Below are 15974 nucleotides of genomic sequence, written 5' to 3' on the forward strand. Positions count from 1 at the left end.
TGAAGATTATTCGATGAACCCTCTGCCAGGAACTTAACTGTGAATTGGATTGCAAGCATACAGATGTAGATGTAGATAAAAATAAGGGGGAGAAGGTGAGGAATCTAATCGGTATAGACCGAACATTTCCAGAGTTCATGAAGTGAAGCAACTGATTGTCTCTTTCGTGGGGCCACGGGGCATTTTAGGTGCGATTGCCGGCATAGAAGGGAAAATACTAGGATACGTAAATAATAGTTCCACAAGACCGCAACTTAGGAGGTCGGAGCTCAATCACTGCCCCAAGGTATCAGGACCACATTTGTGCATCAACTAAATGTGACAGCGTTTGCGTGCTGCGAGGTCGATAAGTGCTCTTATTGATGTTGGTAGATCGATAAACATGTTAATTGAAAAGTGGTTCCGAACGTACCAAGAGTTGTGTGGATGGGCAGAATTGAATGGGGAAGCCATATCACACGTTGCTGGTAATTCCAGTTCGTTATATATGCTGGAATGAATGAACGTGAAATTAAGAATTTATGGCTTACAGGATTGAATTTTGGGGTCTCATCCCAATAGAATGGTAGGGTTAATCCCCACTTGACGAGAGAACCCTTTTATATTTTAGTTCTGGAGGAAAAATACATTCTCATTTTGCAAGCATTGCAAATTCCCAGTAGTTGTTGTCCAAATGAAGGAAGGTGGGACAGATGGGGTGAAGTTAGATTATAGAAAGCTGAATAAGAAGATGATCCTCTACTCCGTTCTGCTATCATATATTCACGCCAAGTTTGGCTGGTTCGCCGGCCGCGGTGGCCGTGCGGTTCTAGGCACTCCAGTCCGGAGCCGCGCTGCTGCTACGCTCGCTGGTTCGAATCCTGCCTCGGGCATGGGTGTGTGTGATGTCCTTAGGTTAGTTAGGTTTAAGTAGTTCTAAGTTCTAGGGTACTGATGACCACAGCAGTTGAGTCCCATAGTGCTCAGAGCCATTTGAACCATTTTTTTTGGCTGGTTCACTGGCACACTGATATTTACAATCTCTGATCTTACTCAGGCCTACTATCAAATCCTGTTGGATCAGGTGTCGGAATACATCGTAGTATTCACCACCGTCTTACTTATCATGAGAAATGTCAGTAGATCCTGATCGCACGCTAGCAATTTGAGACTGTCCGCTGTCCAGGAATTCACAGGAGGTCATCAAATTTGTTGATATGGTGAATCTCTTAAGGAAATTTATTCCAAACTTCACTCAGCTGGCTACATCATTAAGAAAACTTTGTAAGAGGGGGCACAAGTCTGAGTGAGGGGAGTCAGAGCAAGCAGTTTTGAAGGGTCGAAGGAAGTGCTACGGTGCACTTCTTTATTGGCAATTCCCGATTATGAGAAACCATTTGTTGTTCAGACAGCTGTCCCTGTTGGGGGTAGCAGCAGTGTTGCTACCAGAATACTGGGAATGTAGGCAGCTGGTGCCGCTATAAAAAATACCCTGGTCATGAGATGGAAGCACAGGCTGTACTATTTGCATTGGAGAAGTAAGGGTTCTACCTAACACACAGTCCATTCAAGTTGACACCATGCCAGGCTTTGAGCTGTGTGTTAGCGAGACCTATACGCATAGGAGAAATACATAGATGGGCGACCCAGACGTCAGCATTTCACTTTGAAGTTAAGTATCTAAGGGCAACCAATGATGTGATCACGGAAAGATTGAGCAGAATGTTCTATGAATCAAGATATTAGGAGGACAAGGAAACGAGTCTCAGGTGGCTCAGTCTATATTATGAGAATTTCCGTCAATGTTTCGTTGAGGGCACTGCTAAGCATCAGAAAGAGGATAATTTCTTGCGTCCCATACTTTATGAGATGGCGAAGGGGGAGGTGGCGAGGCCATAAACTCTCAAGAATGATGTAGTATGTTTTGTAGATAAAGGCACCCACTGTCTAGGATAATGGTTTTGGGGGGTTAGTTCTCATGTTATTTACATATAACCACCAGTCCCCAACTGTTGCCCAACTGGACAACTAGAGTCTTTAAACACACGTATAGATCAGAGAAGTGTTAACCTGGAAACGCTTGGATGCAGCTGTTAGAATATGATGTGGAATGCAAAACTTGTTCGATCAGTAAGGCACCTGAAACTATGGAGAAACAGTCGGGGAAATTATATATCGACTTTATTGGCCCATTTCTGCACTTGTAATTGGGAAACAAGTATGCTCTGGCGTCCATGGATGCGGAAGATATTGTCAGTTCTTCAGCTGCAGAACTTAACATTGAGTAAAATACGACATATTTTAAAAATTACTTATAAAACATGTGAACTGTTAAACAATACTTCGTCAGTCGTGCCCCATCTTATACCTCGAAATGAAAGAAAGGTGTTTACAACATGGAAGATATGATATTTGCAAATAAGCTGATGTTCTTTAAATTCTTACTTACTTCACCTATTTTGATAATACAGATGTCTGGTAGTTACTAGTTTTTTCTATTACAAAATATACTTCTCTTGTAACTCGTTTTTGATAGTATTTCATATTTCATCTCACTAGCAGATTATTGGTGTATAGTAGAGTAATAATATAACAAATAGAATATGCAGCATAGGTTTTGGGTGGAGTGGGGTTCAGGCTGGGAGTTATGCTGGGGTGGGCTCAGCTTAACAGCTAATTTATTAAACATAAAGCTGTTCTTGATATCAGAACAACAATACAGTAACAGTGAAACGGAGGCTAAGCTATGGGCCCTTATAGCTTTTGCAAGCAGGGCTTGAACAAAATAATACCAGTAAAATGACTTCAATACACTAGACACTTTCCTCTGATGTGTAGAATCAAGAAATGACTATAACAATTACAAAATGTGTCCCCCGCCTCAAATAAGAATAATAATATATATACAATACCTGAAATTAACCATGAGATACTAAAACAACTACCAGATTTTAAATACGATTATCTGCATAATGCGTAACTGAATATTACAGCTGCCCCCAACTAGGTACTATTACAGGCTACCACCAGCACTCTACAAAATTACTACTCGTCTATCTCAATAGATTCATGTAACTCATACAGAGTAAATAACAAGGTTACATTGTACAAATGACGGTCACAACTCACACTATCAATATAATAAAAAGAAGAGCAGTTTCTCTATGATACAAATCAATAATTACCACAGTATGCACTTTAGCAGAATCAAACTGGCTCTCTCCTTCAGGGCAAAACACCCACTACAACTGCACACCATCAACCAACAACTACAACTTGTCACAAAATAAGCATGAAGTTCTGTGTGCAATATGCCTACTAAAAGATACACTCAATACAGTGTTTGTACTCAGCACTTCACACTGTATTGAATCAGTGAGCCATCAGAATTCAAATGTGAACTGCTAAAACATGCAGGCAGTGCTACTCTTGATAAGCAGAAGCCTCTTCTCAAATCACAATTAGAATCTCAGTTGCCTCACCTGGGAAAAGACACCAACGACTCCACTGGGTTGTTGTGCCCACACACAAGCAATTTTGTATTTATTTATTTTCTTCACTATGACAGCTATATGGTGAGGCGAAACAGATTTATACTTTAGCAAGGCAATGTTAGAAAACTGAATGACTTTTCCCAGTATTTAGACAGGTGGTATCTTTTATGTGGATGCATGGTACGACCAGCACTAGCTTGTACCTGTGTATTGTTTATTGAGTTCAGGAGTGATGGGGACAGTTGAAGCCCTTATGAAGTAATAAGGAGACACTTGAATCTGTATGTGGAGATTTCTTGGGAGAAATGGTTTAGGGCATGTGGTAGAATACTATTATGAAGCACCCACCAGACTGTAGTATCGAGAACCCTACCTCACAATCAGCCTTACCCTGCTTACCTACGATTTAGAAGTGTTTTAAATATTAAATAATTAGTTCTCATGATGCTAATTGATGTCTTACTGTGATTGACGTAATATTGCAATCTCAAAGCCGAATGTAAAGTTCAGTTGTTTAAAAGGTTTTATATTCTGGCCAGCTGCTATGAAAGGCATAAATAAAATTTAACTATTGGGTAAGCATTTCTATAAATGAGTGTTGTAGTTTATTATGTAAGGTCAGTTAGGGCTTCAGTGACTGATGATTATGTTATTTTTTATAATAGTGATAACAGACTACATACAATTATTAAAATTTGTTTGAAATAATGGAAGACTTGTAGAAGAGGCGAGACATATGTGAAGGAGGGTAATGATACATAGCAATTCTATGGGTGCGCTGAGTGGCGACATGAACCTGATGCTGGTGACATAGCTGGGGCCACCATCACCAACTAGGCAGGGGGCGAAATGCGAGCCTTCACAGTACAACTATAGCCTGACACACACAGCCAGAGACGAGGTCGTTGTAGCTGAATGGCTACTCCACGCTACGCACATGCCAGCCAACCAATTTCAGCAAGTTCTAATGTACCTATGTCACCATCGACAGACTGCCAGGTGCTGGCATGGGCACATCTCACAGGAAAGTTTCAAGGTCAACCTCCCATTATCAGTGGGAAGCCACCTGTCTCCCTGCCTGATTGTTGAGTAATGAACTCGACAGCTGTGCCGCAAAAACACACAGCAAGTTTAACTCTTGAGCTGGTAACGAACACAGGGGCTTTGCAATGGGACACTTGTTTTGCTGCCCATGTCACGTAATGAACTTCTGCTGTGGTGATACTAGGGTCGTCATGGAGTCTGCTTTGGGACAATTTATATTCATTGCCACCTATGAGACAAGAAGATACAATACATGAGTTTTTGAATACTGTTTAGATCGACACGCACAGAGCCATTTGTAACCATCTTCACTGGACTTTTTTTTAATTTTTTTTTCTTTGGTCATCAGTCTACTGACTGGTTTGATGCGGCCCGCCACGAATTCCTTTCCTGTGCTAACCTCTTTATCTCAGAGTAGCACTTGCAACCTCAATTATTTGCTTGACGTATTCCAATCTCTGTCTTCCTCTACAGTTTTTGCCCTCTACAGCTCCCTCTAGTACCATGGAAGTCATTCCCTCATGTCTTAGCAGATGTCCTATCATTCTGTCCCTTTTCCTTATCAGTGTTTTCCACATATTCCTTTCCTCTCCGATTCTGCGTAGAACCTCCTCATTCCTTACCTTATCAGTCCACCTAATTTTCAACATTCGTCTATAGCACCACATCTCAAATTCTTCGATTCTCTTCTGTTCCGGTTTTCCTACAGTCCATGTTTCACTACCATACAATGCTGTACTCCAGACGTACAACCTCAGAAATTTCTTCCTCAAATTAAGGCCGGTATTTGATATTAGTAGACTTCTCTTGGCCAGAAATGTCTTTTTTGCCATAGCGAGCCTGTTTTTGATGTCCTCCTTGCTCCATCCATCATTGGTTAATTTACTGCCTAGGTAGCAGAATTCCTTAACTTCATTGACTTCGTGACCATCAATCCTGATGTTAAGTTTCTCGCTGTTCTCATTTCTACTACTTCTCATTACCTTCGTATTTCTCCGATTTACTCTCAAACCATACTGTGTACTCATTAGACTGATCATTCCGTTCAGCAGATCATTTAATTCTTCTTCACTTTCACTCAGGATAGCAATGTTATCAGAGAATCGTATCATTGATATACTTTCACCTTGTATTTTAATTCCACTCCTCACCCTTTCTTTTTTTTTCCATCGTTGCTTCCTCGATCTACAGATTGAAGAGTAGGGGCGAAAGGCTACAGCGTTGCCTTACACCCTTCTTAATACGAGCACTTCGTTCTTGATCGTCCACTCTTATTATTCCATCTTGGTTGTTGTACATATTGTATATGAGCCATCTCTCCCTATAGCTTACCCCTACTTTTTTCAGAATCTCGAACAGCTTGCACCATTTTATATTGTCGAACGCTTTTTCCAGGTCGACAAATCCTATGAAAGTGTCTTGATTTTTCTTTAGCCTTGCTTCCATTATTAGCCGTAACGTCAGAATTGCCTCTTTCGTCCCTTTACTTTTCCCAAAGCCAAACTAATCGTCACCTAGCGCATTCTCAATTTTCTTTTCCATTCTTCTGTATATTATTCTTGTAAGCAGCTTCGATGCATGAGCTGTTAAGCTGATTGTGCGATAATTCTCGCACTTGTCAGCTCTTGCCATCTTCGGAATTGTGTGGATGATGCTTTTCCGAAAGATGGTATATCGCCAGACTCATATATTCTACACACCAACGTGAATAGTCGTTTTGTTGCCACTTCCCCCAATGATTTTAGAAATTGTGATGGAATGTTATCTATCACTTCTGCCTTATTTGCCCCTAAGTCCTCCAAAGCTCTTTTAAATTCCGATTCTAATACTGGATCCCCTATCTCTTCTAAATCGACTCCAGTTTCTTCTTCTATCACATCAGACAAATCTTCACCCTCCTAGAGGCTTTCCACCTATCTGCTCTCTCCTCTGCATTTAACAGTGGAATTCCCGTTGCACTCTTAATGTTACCACCGTTGCTTTTAATGTCACCAAAGTTAGTTTTGACTTTCCTGTATGCTGAATCTGTCCTTCCGACAATCATATCTTTTTCGATGTTTTCACATTTTTCCTGCAGCCATTTCGTCTTAGCTTCCCTGCACTTCCTATTTATTTCATTCCTCAGCGACTTGTATTTCTGTATTCCTGATATTCCCGGAACATGTTTGTACTTCCTCCTTTCATCAGTCAACTGAAGTATTTCTTCTGTTACCCATGGTTTCTTCGCAGCTACCTTCTTTGTACCTATGTTTTTCTTCCCATCGTCTGTGATGGCCCTTTTCAGAGATGTCCATTCCTCTTCAACTGTACTGCCTACTGTGCTATTCCGTTATAGCGTTAGAGAACTTCAAACGCATCTCGTAATTACTTAGTACTTCCGTAACCCACTTCTTTGCGTATTGATTCTTCCTGACTAATGTCTTGAACTTCAGCCTACTCTTCATCACTACTATATTGTGATCTGAGTCTATATCTGCTCCTGGGAACGCCTTACAATCCAGTATCTGATTTCGGAATCTCTGTCTGACCATGATGTAATCTAATTGAAATCATCCCGTATCTCCCGGCCTTTCCCAAGTATACCTCCTCCTCTTGTGATTCTTGAACAGGTTATTCGCTATTACTAGCTTAAACTTGTTACAGAACTCAATTAGTTTTTCTCCTCTTTCAATCCTAGTCCCAAGCCCATATTTTCCTGTAACCTTCTCTTCTACTCCTTCTCCTACAACTGCATTCCAGTCGACCATGACTATTAGATTTTCGTCCCCCTTTACATACTGCATTACCCTTTCAATATCGTCATACACTTTCTCTATCTGTTCATCTTCAGCTTGCGTCGTCGACATGTATACCTGTACTATCGTTGTCGGTGTTGGTGTGCTGTCGATTCTGATTAGAACAACCCGGTCACTAAACTGTTCACAGTAACACACCCTCTGCCCTACCTTCCTATTCATAATGAATCCTACACCTGTTATACCATTTTCTGCTGCTGTTGATATTACCTGATACTCATCTGACCAGAAATCCTTGTCTTCCTTCCGCTTCACTTCACTGACCCCTACTATATCTAGATTGAGCCTTTGCGTTTCCATTTTCAGATTTTCTAGTTTTCCTACCAGGTTCAAGCTTTTGACATTCCACGCCCCGATCGTAGAACGTTATCGTTTCGTAGATTATTCAATCTTTTTCTCATGGTAACCTCCCCCTTGGCAGTCCCCTCCCTGAGATCAGAATGGGGGACTATTCCGGACTCTTTTGCCAATGGAGAGATCATCATGACACTTCTTCAATTACAGGCCACATGTCCTGTGGATACACGTTACGTGTCTTTAATGCAGTGGTTTCCATTGCCTTCTGCATCCTCATGTCGTTGATCATTGCTGATTCTTCCGCCTTTAGGGGCAATTTCCCACCCATAGGACAAGAGAGTGCCCTGAACCTCTATCCGCTACTCCGCCCTCTTTGACAAGGCCGTTGGCAGAATGAGGCCGGAAGTCTTCGGCCGCCAATGCTGACTATTTATCAAAATTTAGGCAGTGGCGGGAATCGAACCCGGGACCAAAGACGTTTTGATTATGATACAAAGACGCTACCCCTAGACCACGGGTGAATGAGACAACATGTGTTACTTGAGTTGAATGATACATGTGGCATGAACCATGACGTGAGTGGCCATTTGCTGCAGAGCCAGGTTTCTCAAAACACCTAGATAATGGACATGCATAAATTAATGAACAATGTATGTAGCAGAGCTGATGGTAAATCATGCACTGTTTTTGACATTTATGTGAAGAACATGATCATGCTGTTCTCAGTTAGTATTAGGAAAGAATGTCATTTATGAACAATTTAATCAGAGGAGATTTTATGCCAAATGTCTTGGAGTTAAAGCATTTTGCAGATAATAACTGAGTCTTAAGCTGGTGGTTCCCAAAAGAGCTAGGCATGGAAATCTTTGAACTTCATTGTATCAATTGCATTTCTGTCCCATAATACCATTGGCATATACTATTTGTGAAATCTATTCTGCCCTCAGTGAACCCAGAACTTCTCACAATGCTCTTGCATGGACAAGGTGAAGTGCAACGAATTATGTCTTCAGTGACTATTTGATGGTTTTGAGTAAGCAGCTATATTGTATTTGGTTGTTTTATTTATTTGGTATCACTAGTGTGAAGTTTGATAATACTTGAAATAATAATTTATGTTCCTTATCTGTTAAAAACAACAACAAAGATGCTAGACAATCAGTGTATTTTTAGTAATACCATCAATGGTTCAGATCAAACTAAATACTGTAAATTATTTGAACAATTTTTGTAATCATATGAGTGTGTTTATACAAAATTCATTTCCAGGTGGAGAGGATACAATCAGTTTCTAAATATTTTCGGCGCTTAAATTTTATGTTTAGATGAAATGATTTGACCTTTTCATGTGAATTTACAACTGTACATAACATAAGATTCTTACTCGGGATTAAATGACATTAATTTTGTAGAGTTTCATTTTTATTAGTATTTTGATCTGAGTCTGTTCAGTACTATTTATGAGTCAAATAGGATACACAACGTGATATTTAAGAGCAATCGAGGCTCAGATAATATTTCTTATTTTCATTTTGGATTTATGTGTTTGTATATTTGTTAGTACATATTTAATCTTGTATTGTAACGATACATGTGAATGTGGTGAAACATACTGAACTGACTTACGAATGATTGAGCGCAGCTTCTATTAATTATTAAACTAATTGAAATGAATGTAATTATATGATGAGACCATCTGTGATATAAAAGTGGAAATGAGTGATAGTTAACAAGACACGGAATTTGTAAAACCTGAGGAATAAATGAGTACTGAATTTAAAATTTGAATCTTGTTAAGTTTTTACATGATGAAAATGAATAGGGAAATTGCAGGCTGGTGTTCCTCTTTATTATGTTTCTGTCCTGAAGTGGTGATTTGATACCCATACCAGCACTTGGTATGAATGGATGTGATGGCTTTAGGACAAAGTGCTTGAGATTCTAATGAATGCGAAATTAGTTCCATAACAAAGAACCTTTCCCTTGTCAAAAGCACCAACGGTCTGTAGTCGAGGTCGACAGAGCACAAGAAGAAATCTGCATGGTGGTGTCACTCTGTAATCACTCCCGGTGAAACAATTTCTGTGCAAACTTTTCTGCAAGCCTAACAATCTAGTGTTGGACTGACACATAATATTTCACTATCATATTTTATTCAAGTTGATTTGTTTTGAGTTCGTACGGCGTCTGTTGACAAATACTCATGTTTATAGGAAGGAATCTCTGTGATTGCATAGCTTAGTACACCAATTAACACCTTACTTCTCTCTATATACTGATATTTTGGGGGATGTTTCACATTATTCTTTATGTAATTGGAGATTGTGAATCCCAGACTCGAGCTCTGCCTGTGAACAGGGATAAGCACAGGGACAAGCACCCTTTCCACTTAGGAGATTGGAGACCCTATGTGGCTGACGGCGAAGGTGGGCAAGCTGTGGCAGAGTCAGGACTTGCACCTGTCCTACTGCTGGCCATATAGCGGTCCACTACCTACTCTTCATGTTTTGTGATGCCCGGCTGCTTTCTTAATGATATCGGATACCATTGGGGACAAACAATGAGCTCTAGCCAACTCGCAGGTTTAGTAAGCTAGGGCAGGTTATTACAGCTGTTGCTAGAAGAACTTCGTTTTTACCATCTTCCCGCAATAGAGTGGCGTGGGATGGCCGTCACCTTGCCGCACCATGAGAAACGAAGAGTCTTGCTGTTCCACAGGGGACATTCAGACCACTTGCTGAAAACCTTCGATGGAACTTTTTATTTTTTAGCAGACGGGAGGATCCGAAAAACATGGAGGCCTGTGTATTGACTGACGAGTTTTCTGAAGAGGGAACATCAGACAATAGTGTTAGTTCTGCAGCACTGCTGCTAACTCGGGAATTTGTTGATTTATTCAGTATGTAGCATTGGACAGAATGTTGTAAAGCCACCTAACTGGCACATAGAAAGATGTACAAGTTCATAAGAGAGACTTATTGTTAGTCTGAAGATCAATTAAAATTCACTTTTCCTTGTGCAATAAGAGTCAAAACACTTCTCTGTCAGTAGGAAGTGAGTAAAGGCTTTTTCTCTAGCTGGAAACACGAAAGGATTTATCCCCGTTACCATCAGATCATGGCACATGCATTCTTTTGCTCAAAGACTTACAGAGATTGGTCAGATTATGCAAGGTTAGGCAAATGGGTCACGAAACTCAGAAACTGTTTGTGGCCACCATGATAGGGACATGTAAATGTTGCGAACATCTTAATTACAAGGTAAGTTTGATGGCTCAGTGATGATTCATCCCTTGACGTATTGTGATTGTTTAATTAAGCTTTCTTTCGGTATAATCACAGAATCATTGGGTAGGAACTAAGTGAATGTACTTTCACAGCGATTTATCAGATGACCGCTTCAAATGTTGTTATTATATTCGATTCTCTCATGTTAAGCGATTCCTCAATGTTTTTTCGGCGTTTCTGAACTTCTGTTGGATCTTGTTATGAAACTGATATACATATATTTAAGTGAACAAAATTTTTTCGAACTGCATTGATTATTAGGACCTGCCATCTTATTACTTTATGCAGGCTGTGTTGCTCCACACTGACATCTTAGCCAGTACCCATGGCCACAGCCGCGCAGCAAAACTGTGTTGTGCAGCTGAGACCATGGGCACTATTGCCCACGTATCACCACGTGGACGTGGTACTGTATGAAGTTCTGTTGCCTGCACTTTGGTGTTATCTTTTATTTACTTACAGCAATTACACTTATTTTTTAAAGAAAAATACGGAAATCGGAAATTACAAATTTATGGTATAATTCAAGAACAAAATAAAAGAAGGCAGGAAAAAGTATATATATACCCTCACTAACGCCACCATGGGAAGGAGACTTGGTGTTTAACTTCAAGTACAGCATCTACAGTGGTGCTAACCATTTTATTACTATCCACTGAATATCCCTATTCAGGAAAACGCAATTTGTTCTTCACACGCGGAAATAATGTGTGTCGATGTTGTTTGTGAAAGCGCTGTGTTAGTTGATGTTTGCTAGGTTATATAACAACATCTGCTACTACCAGCGGCTTTTTTGATAAGTTATCCAGATTAGAGGCACCTTACCCCAACCTCAGGGCACATTTTATTAGATCTGTTAAATATGTGGTTATCTGTGGTGAGACCTGGCGCAATGTTTCCTACTGAATATAGTCCAGTCCTGTTTTCTTGTTTTCCAAGACAGCAATTGCAAACGCGACCTCCTCTCGCGCAGACAGGAAGGTGACGGTTTCTGTAGTGTACTGGGAGATGAAGAAGCTTGCACAGGATAGAGTAGCATGGAGAGCTGCATGGAGAGCTGCATCAGACCAGTCTCAGGACTGAAGACAACAACAACAACCGCTATACATTGTCTCCTTTAGGTGTATGTGTGCTTGTGTATCTGTTCGTGGATCATCATCGGAGAGAAATTTTTTGAGCAGATATTGTGCTGTTTGTCTGCATTCCCGGGTCATAATTCCGTCATCCAGCCTTAGCGGAGCCAGCACAAGAGGGGACTTCATTTTCTTAGTTATACGTTTGTGTGGTATTCCCCACGTGTTCCTTTGTAGACGTAGTGTTCCCAGTGTTCTTGTCTAGTTGTGATTAGCGCGGTTTTTAATGTAGTTTTTTCGTCCCTATTTTCTTGTATTCGAATCTGTCTGTCCCTAGCTGTAATTGCCTTCTGGTAGAGCCGTCTGTTGCACGTTGTATCCTGTCTTAGTCTAGATATCCCGGAACTCCAGGGAGCATCTGTCTTACGCTTGTTAGTGAAAGTCGGTATTGTATTTTCGCTGGGCAGTGTGTAATATTTCCTGAAATCTGTATGCCCTTAGGCCTACACTTTAATCTTCGTTTTCCGCCAGTTTATCTATTACATAGTTTTGAATCCCCTCTCAGTCTGCCTTGCTTAATGTGTATTTGTTTGATGATGGTGTATGTTGCATTATGGTCACTTGTCGTTATTCTCAGATACACACGCCAATCTATTTCAATATTTACAGCTATATGGTTGACAATAGTGACTTTCTCCTGGTTTATGTTTTCAATATTAGCGGTTGTCACCACTTCATCATACGTCATATCGATGGATATTATTGGGGTTGTTCTTACTTCATCACACGGCACATCTTTGGGTATGAGTGGTCGAACGCCTGCTTCATCAAATGCCACGTCTTTGGGGATTAGTGGAGGTTTCCCTCCTTCTTCACAAACCATACCATTTTGGATTAGTGGTAGTATCCCTACACACTCAATTTCTACCTCATTTTTACTTTCTTTTCACGCTAAACTGTTGGTATCACTCTCTTTCGTCGCATTGCTATGAGTGGAGGCGTTGTCCTATCATTGATGGCAGAAGAGGTTTCCCCTGGGTTGTAGTATCATCTTGAGATAAAATTAAGAAGTTATATGTATTGTTTACGTTTTGTTTTGCCATATCTATCTGCATGCTCAGCATTTGTCTGAGATATAATTGTATGTTTTAAGTTTTTTTGCGTTTCGTAGATATTGTTGCAAGATTCATTTTGACATTCTGTTTTTTGTAAGTGAACTGCGTGTTTACGTGTGATGTTTTGAGCCTCTCTCTCAATTGGTTCATGTGTCAGTTCTTCTAACCTTCAGATTGGAAAAGTTGGATGTAAATATCTTTTTTTTTTTTTTTTTTTTATTTTAGGACATTATTATCGCTAGTGGCAGCCAGCGAACTGTTGTTGAGGATGGTCAGACGCAGCGTGGCGCTGAGAGAATGAGCGCGTCATAAAAGGTCGCAGCCTTCACTGACCCTGCTAGTGACGCCAGGGGAGAGTTTTGTATTAATCGAGGATTTTTGGTAATTTTCCCTTTTTGCCGCACGTAGTTGTTGCTTGCCTGTTCACGTGAGGGATTTTGTCAGATTTGTGTCATATACACTGAAAGTAATATTCGTACGTTTGTTCTCACCAGATACGAAGTTACTGATTATAGACATCGTTGAATAATTAAAGTCTTTGCTAATCAAAGTGTCCAAGGAAAACAAAAGTCTGAGTAAAGTTCGTAAGTTTGTAAATCCCAATTTTCAGAATATAGCAATTGAAAAGTTTTTATTGATTGCTTTTATTTTTTACACAGCTTAAGGCTTGTTGACTAAACCCCTCCAAATCATTTAATTTCTATAAAAATGAAAAAGGGCAATAGTTGCATCACTAGTGTGACCATGCATTGCTCTCTACGTGGATCGCCGTATTTCTTTTTAATTATCTTAGCACGTTAATGGATGTAGAATAGTCGTACAGTTGCAGCATCAAGATTAGGTAAGGAGAATTACAGTGTAATTCTTAGGAGACGGTTAAAAATATTTTAAAACTTCCTGATTTGTGGGAAGAGTCATTAATTTCTGTTTCTTGTTGTTTATCATAATCTGACATGTCCAATAGTAGGAAGTTCCAGAAAATGTTTGGATATTGACATGTCGGAATAAGGGTTTCCATAATACAAGCTGTACGGCTACGTATGCGATTTTATGATAACGATAATAAAGTTTCACAGATAGATTAGCAATTTGTATAGAAAAAGTAAATATAACAATTATAATATCTGCATAGAGTTCTACGCATTTCCAAATGTCTTGTGCAACAATAACAATTTTTTACTTATAACTTTCTCCAGGCTAATTATAATTACAATGTTTGATAATAAAGTTTTCAAAATTGATGCAGTGTAAACGTAGTCCATTTGTTTAAGCAGCAGAGCTACTAAAATAAACTGGTTTGATTTGGAATGATGTTTTATTTCGTTGGGTGTTGGTATCTTTAATAATTATATTGCTATGTTGTTGATACACGAGATCATGTTTCATCAGGGCCGCTTTGTCTAATTACTATAATCCAATGTACACTGTTTTAATTAAAGTACGTGCACCGGTAGAAGTGTAAGGTATAAACGCTCACTATCACATGTAGTCGGTAGGTGACCGTGAATCGACTGAATGCTTCGTCAGGAGAACGTCTGATCATTTGAAGTCTGTACTGGCCTAAAAATCAACAAACAATTTTGCAGTGAGTTTTTGACTGTCTCTGTCAAGTTGCACTGAGTTAGACACTTAAAGTAACTCTGTGATGCGAACTATGAAGACGAACATTAACTTTCTTTCTCTTTGGATGGCTGTTTCGAGTCAGGACATTGAACAATTTTGATAGTTTTTTTCAAGTTGGCACTTTGATCGTTTTCGATGGAATTTCATTCCGTGCTATCGAAAGCAAGCGGCAGCATACGATTTTTATTGGATCTACCGATTCTGGAACTACGTCGTCTCACCTTTAAATACTGGTTCTCTACATCACGTATCTGGTTTTTCTTTTTTCTACGAAATGTATGTGTAACCAACTGCCTAAAAACGCTAAAATACTGCAATTAGTAAAGTTCTCTTATTTTGTTTAGTACTTTTTTCTTTAAAGACATTTCATATTATTCGAAGTATGTTTGTTTACCTAGTGGCACAAATATTGCCTCCTACCATTGCAGACTGGTATATAGAGGGTGTTTCAGAATTGATGGTACACACTTCTAGAGGTTGTAGAGTGGACTTCATGGATCAAGTTTTACGTGGGAACCAATGGACGGCAACGTCATCCAACGACGCTACAGAGCGATAAATTATAGGGGCCGCCGCCTTTAAATGTGTGTATATACAGGGTGATCCCGTGATGATGTTACAAAGTTTCTAAGATGCTGGAGAAGGATTAATGTATCATTTTGAGGTAAGAGTGACTGTAACGGAAAGAAGCCAGTCGAAAACCGTTCTGACACCTCTGACAGTGGGATACATTTACAAGCACTGTTGTTGCCAGAATTTTAGGATAGCAACTTTCCGAGGTGGTGGTACAGTTCCAAACAAGACAAAAATGCCTAGTAAACATGGGCGCTAAAATGCGTACCATAAGAGCTATTAGCACTTGTTCGACACAGGAGATGTCTTTCACACTGGCGAAGATGAAAGATTGTTCAAAGCTTCTGATGTATCCATCCTAGAACCCATGTTTACCAGATATTGTTTCCTTGGTTTTGGAGATACCCTAGTATCTTAGCTACAAAAATGTCGTTACAAGTGTTCCACTTCAGGGGAAGTAGAACGGTTTTCGCTTGCAATTTTCGACTGTTTTGTTCCTGGCATACGGACCCTTACCTCAAATTGATACATTCATCCTTCTACATCATCCTAGAATGTTTGCAACATCATCACGAATTCACCCTGTATATAGGTACTTGACGCTCTGTAACACAGTTGGGAGGCATTGCCGGACACGTGGTCCTATCTGAAGTTTGATCCACTGAGTCCCCTCGAGAACCTCTAGAACTGTGAA

The sequence above is a fragment of the Schistocerca cancellata genome, chromosome 5, assembly GCF_023864275.1.
Source record: "Schistocerca cancellata isolate TAMUIC-IGC-003103 chromosome 5, iqSchCanc2.1, whole genome shotgun sequence".
NCBI classification, from domain to species: Eukaryota; Metazoa; Arthropoda; class Insecta; order Orthoptera; family Acrididae; genus Schistocerca; species Schistocerca cancellata.